At 37.5% G+C, this 11,090-nt stretch overlaps 1 long non-coding RNA gene across 1 annotated transcript in view; it reads right to left on the reverse strand.

The window, feature by feature from the left end:
* Positions 1-10,407, reverse strand: part of LOC135309230 (uncharacterized) — a 14,774-nt gene extending 4,367 nt beyond the window's left edge. The window contains exons 1-3 of the long non-coding RNA XR_010369524.1: positions 10,228-10,407; positions 9,708-9,929; positions 3,168-3,208 (exon numbers count right to left, since the gene is read on the reverse strand). This is a non-coding gene — a long non-coding RNA (uncharacterized LOC135309230). The remainder of the gene's footprint in view (positions 1-3,167; positions 3,209-9,707; positions 9,930-10,227) is intronic.
* Between the last annotated feature and the right edge of the window lie 683 nt (positions 10,408-11,090).

Raw genomic sequence — 11,090 nt, forward strand, 5'->3', positions numbered from 1 at the left:
CTTGAAATGTTTTCTTCCTGCCTCAGATGGGGAGAGATTTGCTCGTTTCCTTCGTCCTAGCTTGGAAAAATCAACACAATCAAAATAAATATAAGAAATGGGCTGAAACTCAAACCTGCAGCTCCTTTGCAATCACTGAACATCTGTAAGTCTTGATCAAGCACCCAAGCTAAGGAGGAATTCCAATGATTGATTGGGCCAGGTACTCTAACGAGGGAGCTGGGCAGCATCTCCTCCTGCTGACACCTTCTGTAGCTCACTCTTGGTGGGCTGCCATCCTGATTTCTTTTGCTTATTAAAAAATCATAATTCACCATCCCAATGCAAGGACACACTAATATACACAAGGGATTAAGTTTTAGTGTCTTGGGTTGGGTTGGGTTGTGTTGTTTTTGGGTGGTTTTGCCATAGGCAGGATCACTCCTCTGGGTTAGGATGGGCTGTGGGATCAGATAGGAGGCTCCTAACAGACAGTGACTGACATTTTTTGTTGTTTAGACTCAAAAATCTATCATCAGTACGTGCAGACACAGAGCAAGAGAATAAAAACTGACAGTGTTGAAATGAGGCAGGAACAGGAAGCACTGCTCTTAAAGATTCTCCTCAGAAATGTTAGGAAGGTCATTAAACAAAGCCTTGCTCAGAGAGGCACTGATATTTGATAAAGTTCTGAACATCAGGATCTGACATTACTGCTCATGAAATTGGTGGGAGCCACTTGGTTGAATCCTAAGATCCTTTTGAGAACATCCTTAGAAGGATCAAAAAGGGGAACAAGCAAAGCATCAAAATCTGAATGATAACATCTAAAGTAAAAGGGAGTCATTGCAAATATTCAAAGAAAGTGACATCAGTAGCCTTTAGGTCTTGTGAGAAACAAAATTATAACTTTTGAGAAAAGTAAGAAAAAGTACATCATCAGGGCAGATGTCCCAAGCTAATATAACACCAACAGAACATATTTTACTTTTACTGGAAGCCGTGAAGCACTTAATTAAAAAGATCAAGTTGGCAAGAAGCCTTCTTATTAGTTATATCTAATTACAAGCAATTGCTGTAGTATTAAACAGGTAATATAGCAAAAGTGTTGTTTATTGTTATGAGATTCTGTGTAGTTTAAAGCTCTGTTTAATAATACAAACAACAGTGATAATAATGTTAATGTACAAAGCATTAGCAGGAAGCTTATGGGGTCATTGTCCTTGTCCTGCCAGAAGGAATCCTTCTGGCAATTTTGGTTCTCTGATTGGACTTGCAGGACTCAAACAAAAAGGAAATCTCTAAGTTGCAATATTTGGGTCTCAGCCCATCAAATGTGAATTTTTTCAAGCTTGCCTATATCTCTTGCTCTTGATCCCTCATTCCTGGAGACCAGGATGCAGCACGGCACCATCCCTAGGATCCAAGCATGGGAACATTCTTTACATTGGTATTTTTTTTTAAGAGGACAGTTTAAACCAGGTTGTTTTTTAAAGACAAAATACTTCCTCTAAAATGAATGGCTGGACACATAGCACTACAAAAGCAGCAGACATTTGGCTTTGGATGCTCATTAGCTGTTCTTTGGCTGGGTTAACAAAGGCATCAGTCTGGATTTGATAGGGAAATGTGGTAGGTATTTATTCTCCTAACTTTCCTCACTACCTTTACACATAGACCCTGACGCTACACTCCTTCCTGTACCCCATTTCTCTTCTGCCAAGCAGGAATCCAAAATCTCACCTGACCTGTGAGTTCCCTTCTCCTTTCACTCATGCCCCTCTGCAATGCTGACCACAATGGTGATTATGTTTCAGGTCTGGTGGTGATCCACATGCCTGAATGGTCATCAAACTTTAACCAGTCCCCATCATTTCTAGCCAAAATTATGCTAATGGAAAACTGCGCAGCACTCAGATATATCAAAGCATCATATTAAGGAACAATTTTAGACTTCCACCCAAAATTCATAAATTCAGCACAAACAGATTCCTGGAGCCGTCCTGTTAAGTCAACTGTGAATATCTGTGGGTAAGTGTAATTGCTTATGTAAGTAAAATAAACAAATAAAGTAGCAGATGACATCATATCTTTAGTAACACAAAAAGAAATCTTCAAAGTAGAAATAGGATTCAGTACGAATTTGTGGGAATACAAAATCTTGCACAAGATATCAAAAAAAAAAAAAATTAAGCAAATTAACAGTGCCCAGCAGTGCAATAGTTCATCCCCCTGTTTGCAGCAGCCCCACTGCCCACACTGAAAATCTCATGCCTTGATATGTAACAAACTTGACTTGGAGAGGGTTTGGACCAAATTGAGTCAGTTGCATGAAAAAATTCTACTGAAATCAACCTCTTATTGTATATTTGATTTTAGATTTGAAGGACAAACCCTTTTAAAGTTTAAATCTAGCCAAAGTTTTACTTTCTTTATGATCTTTATCTTATTTTTGCAGAGAGATTTTGACTTCAGAGCCTGAAAACCAACAGGATATCTTGATATTCTCACCTACACAAATTATTATCCATAAAGTCATGCTGTCTCCTTTGATGCTTTCTCATTGAAACTGGAATCATTGATACTAAATGTATTGACATCTATGTGATTTTAGGTGCATCAGTGCATCCTTAGGTATTTATTATTTTTGTATTTCTCACTGCTATATTGTGTTTTTCTTGGCAGCAGCTTTCTCACCTCTGCTCACGTCATTACCTGATATAATTAATCAGCAGGAAGTGCTGGGCTCTACAGTCACTGAGTCATAAATATTATAAACACTCCTTCAGTGCATCCTGAAAACATAAAAATAATGATATCAAAGTGTATTTCTATGAGTCATGAAGCTACTTCTATGGAACCAAAAATACATCGTTTTTTATGGAAAAAAAAGGATCTTTTTGGCAGAGGTTGATTTCCAGAGAAAGAATTCGCTATAGCTCTGTAATTCTGCTTGTTTTTCATTTGCTTCATGGATGATTATATTCAGATTACGGATATTGTAATGACTGAATATTTCAATGACAGTTTGAGAATGAACTATCTGAATTTGCTCAACAGAAAATAAATTCACAGTAAATAACAAAGTACCTTTGTCTTACAAAGCAAACTAAATAATGGATTCAAACTTCCTTGAGAAGAAGTATGGAATGCTTTCAAAATGTTAATTTAGAAAATTGGATACTCACATTTGTTTCCTGCATTTCAGGATGATCTGCAAGTGGAATCACTTCTCAGCCAAGCAGGAAAGAGAAAGAATAAAATTTTCAGAAATACTTACAGTAAACCTAAGTAATTTTTTTCCACTTTGAAAATTATAATTAATAGTGATATAAACCCATGTCAGTTCCCAATTTTGTGTTTTCCTATATATTGGCAACCTTTGCAGTGTGATCTTAGCTCCACTGAAGTCCGTAGTACAAAATAAAATCCTTCAGTGGATAAACACAAGCACCCTGTGACAAAAGAGGTACTCTGAAAATGAGGACCTTGAAAACACAACAGACTTTTTCTTTTGTCCTGATCTATCATTTTTATCTCTGTGAGCCCTCAGAAACCTTCAGCTTATTTTTCATGGAAATTATGAACACCCTTCTCTTTTAAACATCCACCAATGCAGAAGACAACTCTTCTTATTTGCAAAACAGAGCTTTAGAGCTATTATTTCTCCCCCCAAAAGACATAATATAGGCAGCAGCAGCAAACTCTTTTTGTGATCTTTACATTTTGCTCCAAAATACTGCAATCTTTGAAATAAATGCTGGAGCTGGAAAAGTCCTACATTCACAATCCCCTCAATAAGGCTAAGATTTCTTTAGTGGCCCCTGCCAATAAGACATGACATTTATTTTGGCCAGGATTCATATGTGTTGACAAGGGAATGAGCAAAGTCCTAACCCACTTTACACAGGCCATGAAATATTCCCATCAAAGGGCTGCACTGCTAAACTAAGACTGATTTTAAGAGGTGAAGAATGCTGTATAAGCATGATTCCTTGGAGCAATTATAACCTTCAAAAGGCAGCCGTGTAACAGGATTTAATCTAGAGTAAGAAATAAAAGACCTACATTCTTGGGTCACATATGAGATAAAGCTCAAATTCTGCATTTTTAATTTTTCTCCCAAGAAATGATTTGAAGAACATTGACTTTATTCAACTGCCAGACCTAAATCTTTCCAAGCTAATACACTGCTTCCTTTGATCCTGCTTTGGCGCAGGCACAATCTGCCTCATTGTAATCTGAATCCCCTCTTTTGTTTTCTGTTTAACATCAGACACTTTAAGAGAAGAATAAAAGTCCCTGTTCCATACAGGTCTCAAAAACCTCTTTGCATCATTTGGCTTTACCTCTGAAACTGGCAGGACTCACAAGTGTAAGACTCCAGCTATGATTTTCCAGTGATTTCTGGAAGTTTCCCTGTCCAACAGCTCTTGTATTTACAAACCTGCAGTTTGCACCCATAAAATGCCCTCTGTCCTTACCTTCTGGAAAACACAAAATGCATACAAATATTAAATTCTTCCAGTTCTCCATCACATCAAGATGGTCAAGTTGAGGTTGCTGCCATGAACTCAGGCCCTCAGATTATTCACCCTCACATGCAAAAATCAAGCTTTGAATCTGAGCTTTGTAGATAAGTTCTTTAAAATTGAATAATAGAACTAAGATTATAGATGTATAGTTTAAATAGAAGTTATAGATGTATAGTTTAAATAGAAGTGTGTAATACTATATAGTAGAAAACTTAGAGTTTAAATTTTAGAATATAGTAATCTATATAAAGTAAAATAAGTTTTAAAGTAGAAAGTAATATTTTTAAAAATTAAATATTTTTTAAATTTAATTTTTAAATTTAATTTTAATAATTTTTTTTGCATGGCTGAGAATTTAACAATTTGACTGTGCAAACCAAACATTTTCTGAGTGCTAAAGCACTGCGCATTCTTGCCTGGTTTGCTCAGAGGAATATAAATGAGTGGGTCAGATGGGAATCTTTATTCTTTCGTTTTTAAATATCTACTAATGAAGCGATTGTCAGAAGGCTGAGTCATAATGTAAATGTGTTTCTGACCAAAGGTCTGACTGCTCCAGCACACTTCAGAGTATCCGGAGGAGTACATCTAATCTGCATCCACTCCAGTTATTCATCAGACTCCTGCAATTATCTCAAGAGTGCTGGAAGGAAACAAGCAGACACAGGGAAATTCTTGGAGTATATTTTGATCTGACTGAACTGAAGCTGCTACTTCTACTCCAAGAAGAAATATTCTTTACAGAAGTTGAAAACAGTTACAGTAAAATATGTCAGGGTTCATCCTGGCACCAAAAAGGTGGCTAACAAGTGTTTAGAATAATTTCTCCTGGAAGGAACTTTTAAAGGTCACCTAGTCCTTCCCCCTGCAATGAGAAGGGACATCTTCAATCAGATCAGGCTGCTCAGAGCGCTGTCTTCTCAGAGGATGCACAAGTCCATCCCTTTTGATGCACAGGGGAGGGAAAAGAGCCGCCAAAGGAGAGGGGAAATAAAGAAAGAAGGAACAATGGCATTAATACAAAGAAGAACCAGCACATTTAGTTCAAATCCTTCAATATGATGTAAACTAACAGAAACCAAGCTGCAAGTTATATTTGAAATTAATCCAACGTAAAACCATAATATATGGTGAGAAGTTTTAGCATTGCTCACGTGAGAATAATGGCACTGTCCCTTCCCCTTGAGTGTATGGATCATTCATAATTGTTACTCTAATTTAAAGGCTTCTGAACACTTTTCAAGCACCTTCTCTAGACGGTGGATATAAGAAGGTCAGAGGTTTTATAAGTATATAGGAAAAGAAGGGACAGCTAGCAAACAGAAGGAGGAGAGAGTGAGAAAGAGATATTAAACTGGTAAAAAGAGAGAGACTGGGATATCTGGTAGCTTCTCCTGCAAGTACTGGAATGGTTTGCAGAGGTAAAGACCTTCCCTGACTTTCTCAGAGCAAAGACATATTTACAGTTTAGTAAGTCCTGAAATCAACCTGTGCTTTCCCATAGATCTACATATCCTCACATCTTCCTTCCACAATTCCAAAAGATATTACTAAAATATGCAACCACGGTATTTATTTCCTTAATGCTAATTGTTGTCAAAGACCATGATCTGTTTTGACAGCCAGGGTACATTTCTATGCAGCCTCTCAGCTGGAAAGGAGCTGAAGCAGAAGGAAGGATTTTTCTGGACTAGCCTGCTAGGACACGAGATTTTGGCTGTACAAACAGGCTCTGACTCTCAAGTAGGTACGTGCATGTGCTTGCACAGTGTTTCAAATATTTTTAACTTTGGATTGCCACCAACTAGTAAACTTTCTGTGTGCCTGTGCACATTAATTCTTTTCCTCGCTCTAAACTTCCTCACCTTCAGGGAAGAAATGTCTTGAGATTATGTTAGGAAAAGAAACACACTTGGCCCTAGGTCTAGGTCAAACATTGACTTGAAGAAACAATAATTGTGTCAGTAAATTATTTCTGGCACAATATCTGTCACCTGTTTCAAAAGAGTTGAAGGCAAACATGCCCATTCCTCAGCTTAAACAAATCTGGCCTCCATGCTGCTGAGCTGGCAAGAGATGCTTATATTCCTTTTCTGATTTTTTTTTTTTAATCAAGTTTTAAAAAGTCCTTGTTGCCAGGTTTCTAAACAAGCCATTTCAAGCCAACTTCTGGTTTCTTTGTTTTTTCAGGGGGAATTTGAGGGCTTCACTCTGAGGGATTCAGACAGTCATTTTCCTGTGCTTGTGTCTCCCCTTCTGCTGGAGAATCAATATCTGGGAAGGATTTAAAATTTGGGGAGCTGGTAAGGACTAGGAGTCAAAGTACTCAATGAAAGTATTTGTGTAAACACTAGGAAACCAAAATTCTAGATAATGTTAACATTATTGTATAGGAGAATAACAATATTGAATAGATGTAGCCACACACCTGCTCTGGAGAGCTCATTTTAAATTGATTGTTCAGGTCTCACCAAGTGCAGCAACTTTTTCTGCTGATGCTTGTGTTAGTTTGAAGCTCAAGTGAAATGTTATTATTAGTTGCTTCTCAGTTGGTTTCTCACTTTACTCGTTTCTGAAGGATTTTAGACCAATCTTGTTATTTTTCATACTAAATGAGGAAAACCAGATGGACAAGATGGATCACAGACAGCCTTGAAATTGTGCTTGTTCCCCAAGGAAGGGATGAAATCCTGCAGTTATACCATTTATGAGTGGCTGTTTACTTTTACTGCCTCATAACCAGACCTTGGGATCCATTAATGACTAGAAATCACACACCCTGTAGCCACCATTTATGCAAACTTTAGTGAGCAAAAAGAAGAGCCATCCATATCTTTCACGTTATGCTCTAGGAGAATAATAACATCAAATAACCCAGAATATGCTGCAATGTAAAAGTATCAGCTGCAGGTCTGCATACAAAAAAGAAGACACTATAAAACTTTATAGTCAATGTCTTTTTAATATTCTAAATTAACACATAAGTGTAAAAAACTACTTTGCCTGTGTCCTGTTAGCCAAGGAGGGCAGAGGTCTAACGTTTCATCTCATAAATTTATTTTAAGAAATAAGAAAACCTGCCTTTGAGAGGTATGTCAATGCAAAAATAATTATTGCATGCAAGCTCCTCAGCATAAAATGAAATTAGACAAGAAATAAGGGAAATGAAACAATACTATTTGAATGATTAAATCAATTTTGGCTGGGGTCATGTTGCATTAAGGGAAGACATTATGCAGGCAGGACTAAATTTTCCCTTCCTGTCAAGAGGACTGCAGTTCATTTGACTCCTACACCTCAGCAGTGTATGTGCCACCCAGGAATGTTATCTCCCACTGCCATTTTATAGGAAATGAAAGCTGTTCCTCTCCAGTGCAAACCTCGTCACTGTGACCCAGGTGTTGTTGAGTTTGGGCTGTTTGAAGAGGTTATACCAGTAGTCACCTCAGCAAATTCAGTTATCAAGGGCAATCATATCTCCCCTTCTCAGTGTTTGAGCAGAAAAAAGTCTGATTTTGTAAACAAATTCTTCTCTGGGATCCTTTATCCCTTCCTGCAGCAATTCCAGTCTGGATTCACCATATCTGAAGAGGGATAACAGTCAAGGTGTGCAGCAGCACACTTCAGGGTCTTATTCATTAAGACTCCTAAATACTTAATTATCTTCACTGGGAAGAGCCTGCAATTACAACCCCTCAGAGCAGTTTGTAAGCAGCATGCAGCTGAATATATCTTATATTTTCTCAGGTGTCAAACTGATGACTTCATCACCAGCTTCTCTACACGAAGTAATAATTTTCCATCTTAGAGCATATCAGATGCTGCTGAAACTCAACCCCCAAAATATTATTTCACTTTTCATTTTCTTTTTTTTCCCCAAAAACACATCATGACTAAAATATCACAATGATTTAGGGATAATAAATTTATAGAGCATTTTGCTTTATTGCCTTGTATGCATTTTATTTGTTCTGAGTGCAGATAGAGGTGAGCCCAGCCGTGGTTTCACATCTTGCTTCAAACATTTTTTTTTCTCCTTCTAGGGCTTGTAAAGGCTACATCAAGATGTCTAGGCAGTGCTTGTGTGTAGTTGTGTGTCAATAGATTATTCAAGATTCTAAAGACTCTTAAATTGTTATTTGTGTACATGGTTGGCATCAAACAATTAGGCTAAGGAAAGGCCTGGGTTTGGGACCATGCATCTGCAATTTGTTGAACTGATTGCTGTCAGATGGTCCCCAGGGAAGGAGTTTAGAAGGATTCAAATGAGTGATGAGCCATGGGTGTGGATGGACAGGAGGCTGACTGAACATCAAATAAGGACACAATGAAGGGCTGTGAGGCCCTTGCTTCAGGCCATAACAAGAGCTGCAGTGCTTAGGAGGAAAACACTGCTGTGACTGGGTCTTTCCATCACCACCAGGATTATTGGATTTTCTTATTCTTATCAAACAGTGCCTAAAGAGCAAAGGATGCTGCAGTGGCTGGACCACAGGACAGTTGTGATGTTCCAAAGAACAAACTCAGAAAATCAACACTCATCAGTTTAAACATCTTAATCTATTCTATCATTTATTCTGCCTATCCTGTTTGTAAACTCCATTAAAGTGAATTAACAAACTATAATACTGAAGGCAGACAAGAAATCTAATTATCTTTTGTCTCAGAGCACCATATGCTTCTTTTAACTTCAAATAATAGGCTGAAAAACATTAGTATTTTAAATGAATCTTTGATGAAATTGAACAAGAGAGAGGAAAAAAAAATAAGCTAACCAATCCCTTCCAGTTATATTGTTTTTTGCTAGATGGACTTACCTTTTTCATATGCTTGTTTTGCAGCATACCAAAGGGCAAATGAAAACAGGTGACAGGGTTAGTCACTTTTATGTCAGACATCATTTTGCTCCCAGCTGTGGCCCTGAGGAAGGTTTTCTTCATTGTTTTTTTTTTTATATTACTGTATTTTTGGCATGCTCAACTAGCTGCAAAAGCACCAGATGTCTCCATTGACTTTTTGAATAAACAAGCAAACTAGAAAATTATAATAATTTTAAATCCCTTCATATGTTGCACGCATAAAGGAGGGTCCTATTCTTCGGGATTTATTTTTTACTCCAAAATGTTACACCACCAAAAATAAAAAGCAAACAACACCCCAACCACCAAAAGAAAGCAACCCCCTGAGCAATACCTTCTTGTGGCTGATGGCAAGTGTGGATCCAGTGGCCTGGAGAGCACTTTCTCAAAAAGAAACCCAGGAATTGCCCCTCCATCCTGCTGGGTGTCTGTGTGCACCAAGGGCAGCGAGGCTGTGTGGGTGCAGAACACCCCAATCCATGATCTTCATCCAGGAATTCTGGTTCTGTCCAAGGAGGTGTCCATTTCCCCAGGGGCATCTGAAAGGAGGAGAAACCTGTATGGAAAGATAGTTAAAAAGATTTCTGTTAAAAAGATTTCTGTTAAAAATAATTCTATTAAAAATATTTCTATTGCTAAGCTCACTTTTGCTCACTTTTTCTCTTCCCTCTTCCTCATTCTCATAAGAGGTAACTGGTTTATCTGTACAGCTCTTTCTATCAGCAGCAGCTATCAGAATTTTTTAAAATGCATTATTAGTCTTCTATAGAATAATCCACAAATAAACATAGAGGATAAAAAAATGGCTGTTCACAATACTGATAATAAAAAAAGAAAAAATCTATTTTAGATACTTGGCAAGACTCCTTTTTGCTTTGTCTCCAGGCAGGAAGAGAACAGGAACCATTTGGTGTTTCTGTGCTGGTAATGAAGACATGCACATGGGCTACCACCAGCTCTGCTTCATGAAGCCATTCTGTGCTCTTCAGGTGATTAATAAAAGGCTTTGTGGCTGAGATTTAAGGAAGAGAAAGGTTTTCATACATTTGCTCTGGTTTTCTTTTAAAGGATTACTCACATTCTTTCCAAAAGAAGCTGGCAATACTTTTTCTCAGAAAGGAAATTAATTATAACAGCAACTTCTGGTTTCATTACATATATTAGTACTTTAATATTTCATATTTGGTTAAGATCTGAAAAGAGAAATAAAAGCTGTTAAATCTTTAGCACATCACTTCAATTTCCTCAGAAAGTCTGGGGAAGCAATTCCTTCTATTCTATTCATTACATAAAGGAAAAGAGGATTATTTCAAATGTATTCAGAGACCTTAACTATGCAATATCCTGGTGGAATTTGCATGTAATGAAGATTTTAGACCGAATTCTTCTTTCGGATAAAGTCACAGTAGTATTTTTTGATTTCAGGACTGGTTCTAATGAAATCAGATCTTGACCACCTTGAGCTCTGGCAAGTTTTTGGGCAGTGCCTCCTTCCCTGCTGGAAGAACTGCTCATATGGGTCAGTCCTGCTCTGAGTGGAGTCTCAGGGACCACCAGTCACCTGCAATATCCTCTGATTTCATGTGAAAAGTGAAAGGATATGGAATTTAGATAAAGAATTGGTTAACAAAATAATTTTACTGAAAGCAATAATCCACAAATAAAAAATATGTTTTCTAGCCCTAAGAATGCCCTTTTCCAGTTTCACCTGCAAGAA

Source organism: Passer domesticus, chromosome 10 (assembly GCF_036417665.1).
Source record: "Passer domesticus isolate bPasDom1 chromosome 10, bPasDom1.hap1, whole genome shotgun sequence".
Lineage (NCBI taxonomy): Eukaryota > Metazoa > Chordata > Aves > Passeriformes > Passeridae > Passer > Passer domesticus.